This window comes from Schistocerca serialis, chromosome 10 (assembly GCF_023864345.2).
Source record: "Schistocerca serialis cubense isolate TAMUIC-IGC-003099 chromosome 10, iqSchSeri2.2, whole genome shotgun sequence".
In the NCBI taxonomy this organism is placed as follows: domain Eukaryota; kingdom Metazoa; phylum Arthropoda; class Insecta; order Orthoptera; family Acrididae; genus Schistocerca; species Schistocerca serialis.
This window is the reverse complement of record NC_064647.1, coordinates 150,650,569-150,658,398: the sequence shown is the minus strand read 5'-3', so window position 1 is coordinate 150,658,398 and position 7,830 is coordinate 150,650,569. Positions and strand designations below refer to the sequence as shown.

The following is a 7,830-nucleotide window of genomic DNA, read 5'->3' as shown; positions in this document are numbered from 1 at the left end:
TGCTAAAGGTGTGATTAATCCGTTCTTTTTATGGAGTATAGCTTTGGTAAAACATTAATGCCCGTTGAATTACGTTCCATGTAATCTTGACGAGGGCGGTACCTGAGGCGGACATAATGGTTTCGAGAAAAGTCTACTGTTACTCTCACATTCCATTCTCCTGCTGAGAGTCGTACACCTTCTACAACCACCTTCCGCTCCTGTAACATCACACCCCCGCCACCAAGAACCACATCTCCAAAGAAAGAAAATATGTTATGTGGACATGTGACGGAAATGCTTACTTTCCATGTTAGAGCTCATTTTATTACTTCTCTTCAAATCTCATTAATCATGGAATGGAAACACACAGCGACAGAACGTACCAGCTTGCCTTCAAACACTTTGTTACAGGAAATGTTCAAAATATTCTCCGTTAGCGACGATACATGCATCCACCCTCCGTCACATGGAATCCCTGATGCGCTGATGCAGCCCTGGAGAATGGTGCATTGTATCACAGCCGTCCACAATACGAGCACGAAGAGTCTACGTTTGGTACCGGGATTGCGTAGACAAGAGCTTTCAAATGCCCCCATAAATCAAAAAGTCAAGAGGGTTGAGGTCAGGAGGCCATGGAATTCGTCCGCCTCTACCAATCAATCGGTCACCGAATCTGTTGTTGAGAAGCGTACGAACACCTCGACTGAAATGTGCAGGAGCTCCATCGTGCACGAATCACATATTGTGTCGTACTTGTAAAGGCACATGTTCCAGCAGCACAGGTAGAGTATCCGGTATTAAATCGTGTGCTCCATTGAGCGTAGGTAGAAGAACATGGGGCCCAATCAAGACATCACCAACAATGCCTGCCAAAACGTTCACAGAAAATCTGTGTTGATGACGTGATTGCACAATTGCGTGCGGATTCTCGTCAACCCACACATGTTGATTGTGAAAATTTACAATTTGATCACGTTGGAATGAAGCCTCATCCGTAAAGAGAACATTTGCACTGAAATGAGGATTCACACATTGTTGGATGAACCATTCGCAGAAGTGTACCCGTGGAGGCCAATCAGCTGCTGATAGTGCCTGCACACGCTGTACATGGTACGGAAACAACTGGTTCTCCCGTAGCACTCTCCATACAGTGACGTGGTCAACGTTACCTTGTGCAGCAACAACTTATCTGACGCTGACATTAGGGTTATCGTCAACTGCACGAAGAATTGCCTCATCCATTGTAGGTGTCCTCGTCGTTCTAGGTATTCCCCAGTCGCGAGTCATAGGCTGGAATGTTCCGTGCTCCCTAAGACGCCGATCAATTGCTTCGAACGTCTTCCTGTCGGGACACCTTCGTTCTGGAAATCTGTCTCGATACAAACGTACCGCGCCACGGCTATTGCCCCGTGCTAATCCATACATCAAATGGGCATCTGCCAACTCTGCATTTGTAAACATTGCACTGACTGCAAAACCACGTTCGTGATGAACACTAACCTGTTGATGCTACGTACTGTAGAGCAATGAGTCGCATGTCAACACAAGCACCGAATTCAACATTACCTTCCTTCAATTGGGCCAACTGGCGGTGAATCGAGGAAGTACAGTACATACTAACGAAACTAAAATGAGCTCTAACATGGAAATTAAGCGTTTCCGGACACATGTCCACAAAACATCTTTTCTTTCTTTGTGTGTGAGGAATGTTTCCTGAACGTTTGGCCGTACCTTTCTGTAACACTCTGATATACAATGTTCTCGTTTGTGCATTCTCAAAATGAACGTACAATTTTCACTAGTAACATTCAGATATCAAGTTAATTTCAGTTGTAAATTCTAAACATATCTCACTTTTCTGTACAACTGATGTATATAAATTCTGTACAGTTCATTGAGATTTTTGTATAACTTATTAGGTCTACAGCTTCGCTTCCGCCGTTTTGCAATAGACGGCAGAGAATGTTTTCAACGCCTTAAAGAACGATGATTTTGATGTAGAAGACCGGCATGGCGGGGGAAGACAGATCGTTTTCGTAGCTACCGAAACAGACGAAGACAGTCACAGGATATTATTATCGAAAGCAATTGATGCGTTCTGGCCCAGCACTGAAACACAAACGGCCACAATACAGCGATAGACACGTAAAGGTAATTTTGCAGCAGGTCAGTGCGCGACCTCATGTCGCAAAACCCGTCAAAATGTACATGGAAGCGTTGAAATGAGAAGTCCTATCTCTCCTGCTGTATTCTCCATACGTTGCTCTCTCTGAATGCCACGTTTTTCGATCAGTGGCTTACAGTCTGGCTGACCAGCACTTTCGATCATATGAACAAGTGCAAAATTCAATCGATTCATGGATCCCCACAAAAGACGGCCAGTTCTTCCGCCACAGGATTCGTATGCTATCCGAAAGATGGGCGAATGTAGTGGCCAGCGATGGACAATACTATGAATCATAGTTTTTACGTATGTTTTTCACAATAAAGTCACGAACTTAGAGAAAAAACCGCGGAAGCAAAGTTGTAGACCTAGTAGGATTTGGGCAAGGTTAACTAAACGACGCGCCATACATTCTCCCGGATATTCATGGGGCAGGAGCTCGAAGGAGGCGGCGAAAATTGCTAATGTCATGGGCTAAATAAATTGCTTCCACACACTCACACATGCAATTTGTGGTAGACTAACTTGTTCACCCGACGCACACCAGCTAAGCAACTCAACATCAGATAGTAACTACACAGTCCCCTACAAATCTTTTTCTCAGCAACATTTTATTGAAATCCTTCTGGACCACTAAAACATTACGACAGTTTACACGTAAGGGTTAACCAGATGCTGTTGAACCTTGCATTATTTGTAGCGTACTAGCGCGCAACTGACTGCGAGAAAGCAGCTGACGCTCTGTCTATTCCTCCAACTAAGATAGCTTTGGTTCTATGTTAAATATTGTGAAAAGATATAGTGTGACTTCTGATCTGAATGAGTACGGACGAATGTGTTACTGCTTATGAGAGAGGGCCGTGTTGCGAGATCTCCATCTTTAATTAAAAGGCATTTTTTGATTTTGTGCGAGAATAATAAGCCAACTAACCAATTCCTGGGCGGCATGAACAAGGTGTGTATTGTGCAAATTATTCTCCATCTTATGGTTTCAAATATTCAAATATTTGTGCACACCTACGAGACATTTCTTTGGACTGTGGAAGCTTGAACTGCAAACTCTAGAGGGTCATTAATTTAAAGACTTTCAAACAAATCCACTCAACTGACAGGTTTCTACAGAAAGGAGAATTGGACAGTAGTTAACGTAAAGACTCCTACAGATTCAGCACGCAGGCATCGAGTACAGTTTACAATCAGCGTGCAGCATCAGCTCTCTAGTCTGCCATGCACAATCCCCTGAACATAAACACTGTACCTAAACTCTTTTCTTAGAGAGATTGAATACTAAAGGACTAATTCCTTGAATCAGAAATAATAATAATAATAATAAAAGCAGTTTATCGAGATTACTTTTTGTCTCTGAAAGAAAATTTTCGACTCAGATCTCCATACAACAACTGGGTTCAGAGCGAAATTGCTGTGCTGTCGTAATATCGTTTATTTTTCAAGGAATTTTGTCCACTAATTGCGATCCATTACGAATTTGGTCTTCTCTATCGAGATCCTCAGCCCCATTCTGCTGGAGAGCCTGTCTAGGAGGTAGTGGTCTTTATCACTGAAACATCCGCTTTTCAGTGATACCGTTTTTCTTCCACTCCAGTTTAACTTGGCTGTTAAAAGAGCTCAAAGTAACCAATTTCTGTAATAACTGATTTTCGGTTTTCTATTCCTATTATTTAACCTGTAATAAATGTAGAAATTAAACGAAGACTGAAAAATCTTGAGTCTCCCATTTTGAAGACGCATAGAATCAAAATATTAAATTAAACAGGCAAATAAAAGAGAACTTAGTGCGTACACCGTCCGCTGCTTTCCTCGAAAAGTTATAGGCTGTTGAATACTATTAATGTCACCATTGTCTCCGATTGATTCTCAACGTTTGAAACTCTGCTCAAAAATGATGCAATAGTCAGGAATCACACCACTTTTTGGTTGTTACGAATAGTCAGTGCTAAAGGGTGGAAACCGGTGTTAATTTTTTCCGTTTTCAGGAGCAACAAGCAGATAAAGCCAGCTGATCAGCTATTTTTGTTCGTATCCTATGAATGAATTGCTTTGCTATTATTGTTACCACAATTTGCTCCCTCTTTATTATTTCATACAAATGGCAGACAAATCTTCAATCTTTTGAAGGAAATGATGTATTGTACTTTGTTGTTACGTCACTTCATAAAAATATTTCCAAACTAGGCTTGGTGTCACTCTGTAATATAACGGACGTCTGGCGAAGACAACGAGAAACTATCCTAATGGCCACGTGGGGGCGTGCCTTGCACACTGCGTGTACACGCGTACCTTAAGCCACGACGCACGACAGCAGAAACATTATTGTCCCAACGATCAACGATGCTATACCAATTCTTATGCGATGTGTGTGTTGCTCATAAAAAAAAAAGAAAAAAAGGCTCTAAACACTATGAGACTTAACATCTGAAGTCATCAGTCCCCTAGACTTACAACTACTTAAACCTAACTTAACCTAAGGAGATCATACACATCCATATCCGAGACAGGATTCGAACCTGCGACCGTAGCAGCAGCTTGGTTCCGGACTGAAGCACCTGGAACCGCTCGGTCACAGCAGCCGGCGTCTGTTGCTCGTTTCTGTCGGACATGTCACTAAAATAACACTGATCGCCTTTTCCCATTTCCAATAATAACTCAATATTTCAAACCAAATCAAATTTTGTGAATAAAAATTACTGACATTTTAAATAAGTTTGATTTTAAAACGAGAAATTTGAGCACAGCTGCTACAGATAAGTGATATTACGGTCTTTCAGTCGGTTATCAGCAATAATAAAAAATATAACCGAGACCAAACAAATATCGAAAAATACCGGCTATTCAGAACTCAAATAACATTATCAGTTTTAAGGGGTCGGTTTTTCCTTTACTGGGATATCGATCTCAATGGTCCGTTCCTCTGGGTTTTCCGAGAGCATCGCGAAGTCACTCGGAAAGGCCAGTCAGTTGACTTTCATACCGTACGATATTTTCCCTAAGCAGATCGGTTTAATACCTTTATTTTTAATTACTGATTTACAAATTCTGATCATCTTTTCTAGTACACGGTTGAATAGTCGAAGTTGATAGGGCAGTGTTTTTGATCTGATTTTCAGTAAAGACATTTAGTAGAATCTCACAGCAATTTTTCGTGTCCGTCTCTGTATCTTAAATGTAAGAGTAAAATTTGCAGCCGTTTTTAATCGCCAACTGTGTGTAACTCAGGACCGTTTCCCGTGTTATTTGTTGTGGCGTTGTATTGAGTGGTTTTCGCAGTTTTGGTATTCAAAGGGCATCCCGCCCTTGCCTCGTAGCGCGCCGCCACCTTAAGATATTCAGAGAGCGTGGGAGGTGCCGGCATTATGCAAGCCACGTCCCTCGCTGTGAGCGTCCCAACTTTATTTCATGCACACTCGCACACACATACACACAAAGCAGGCACTTCGCTCAGTGGGCTCAAGCAATAAACACTTCGAAATCTCACCGTGTTTTACTCGGACAGAATGCTGTTTGCAAACACAGAGTGGCAACACGCCTCTGCCCATTATGCAGTCGCCGGCTGGGGGTTCAGCCACGGGTGTGTTTAGTCTACTCACTGTTGACGCTGTTACCTACGACTAGCTGTCTACCACTAACATCTGTAGTTTCTCTAGGGTAGTTCTCACATTTCTTCGGAGGGTGGGTACCCAAGGTACCACTGACCTTCTAACGTACTTGTTGCAGACTACAAAACTATAGACAACTGTACGAGGCAAGTTCAGAAATTTACGTGTAATGTAACGAAAGTAGATATTTTGTTTTCACAGGGTTGGCAAAACTGAGTGACAGAGGGGGGGATCCCCGGCTTGCACACACATCGAAAGAACTCGGTAGTACGTAAACTCACGTCGTCGCGTCCAGTTGAGTGAAAGATGTCGGTAAGAAATCCTGTCAAGTGCTTTCTAATTGCGGAGGACAAAGCACCAATATAAACGAATCATAAGGGTTTACAGCGAAGGTGCTATGAGCAGAAGTAGAGTGTTAAAGTGGTGTTAAGAGTTTACTGGAGGCAGACCAAATGTCCATGACGAACAGAGGAGTGGCAGACCTTCCAGTTGACTGATCTGAACTAATTAAACTCTGCCCAAACAGGCCATGAAGGCCCAACGGTACCGACCGGCCGCCGTGTCATCCTTAGCCTATAGGTGTCACTGGAAGCGGATATGGGGGGCGACGTGGTCAGCACACCGCTCTCCCGACAGTATGTCTGTGTCCGAGACCGGAGCCGCTACTTCCCAGTCCTCAGTTCTCAGTTTGCCTCACAAAGGCTGAGTGCACCACGCTTGCCAACAGCGTTCGGCAGCCGGACGGTCACCCATCCAAGTGCTATCCCAGCCCTACAGCGCTTAACTTCTGTGATCTGACGGGAACCGGTGTTACCACTGCAGCAAGGCCGTTGGCAATTGACTGATCAGTTGGTGCAAAATAACCGAGAAAACTCTTCGTGAAGACCGCCGATTTTCAGTGAATGAAATTTCTGCGATGTTTCCACAGCTTTCCAGATATCCGTTATAGGAAACACTCACAGAAACGCTGGGAGACTGGAAACTGTCCGCAAGATGGCTCCCAAAACAGCTCAGAGAGCAGCAGAAGAATACTCGTGTCAATAGCGCCTGCGATTTTCTTGAACGACTTGAACTGGAAAGTGAGGATTTTCTGACCTCTAGTGTGACTGTAGATGAAACGTGAGTGGTTAATTAAGCGCCTGAGAGAAAAATCTGTTGCCACTGTCGCGTTTCACCAATTCCCCTTCTGCCAAAAAATTCAAAATCGCTATTTCGGACAAAAACATCGTGGCCTCGATGTTTTGGAACCGAAGTGGCGTAATTTTGTTCTAATTTCTGCCAGAGTGAGATCATCGATGCACAACGATATTTTGAGACCCTAAAATAACTCAAAAGGAGCAGTCAAAACAAGAACAATTGAATCCTGAAGAGACGAGTGCGCTTGTTGCACAACAACACCCGATTTCACACTCTCTCTCGGATAATTTGGGTGGGATGTTTCGTACCCTCCCCCCCCCCCCCCCCCCCCCACCGCCACCTCCACCTTAATCCCCGACGTGGCGATCTCAGAATACTATCTTTTCACCACCCTGTCCGCCTCGAAAGCTGAGTGATCAGCGCGGCAGAGTGCTGCGCAAAGGACCCTGGTCCGATTCCCGGCTGAGTCGGAGCACTGGTGGTGTGTTCATTATCATATCATCCCCTTGGACACGCAAGTCGGCGAAGTGGCGTCAACTGAAAAGACTTGCACCAGGCGACCGATCTACCCGACGGGGGCCCTAACACACGGCATTTCACTTACCTCCCTGAATGCACAGATGATGACATTAAATTTTTAACCGACGAGCAGGTGCAGAAAGAAGTTGTGAAGAGGGGGGAAGAGCTATCGGGAGAGTTCTTCGTGAAGGGCATAAACAAAATTTTACCATGGCACACCACATGCATTGATCGGGATGCTGATTATGTGGAAAAATAGTCAACAAACGTATCAACACTACCCTGTATTTTTTCTTCAGATACACTTTTTCTAAAAAGAGATGTAAAAACCTAATACACTTACTTTCTGAACATGCTTCGTACGAGAGCCATTTCGATATTTGTTCTCTGGCTGTTTCGAGCGACTGTAAATAA

The 7,830-nt window shown here is 43.8% G+C and overlaps 1 pseudogene; it reads right to left on the bottom strand.

Annotated features, from left to right (window-relative positions):
- Positions 1 to 6,478: 6,478 nt before the first annotated feature.
- Positions 6,479 to 6,595, bottom strand: LOC126425580 (5S ribosomal RNA; annotated as a pseudogene).
- Between the last annotated feature and the right edge of the window lie 1,235 nt (positions 6,596 to 7,830).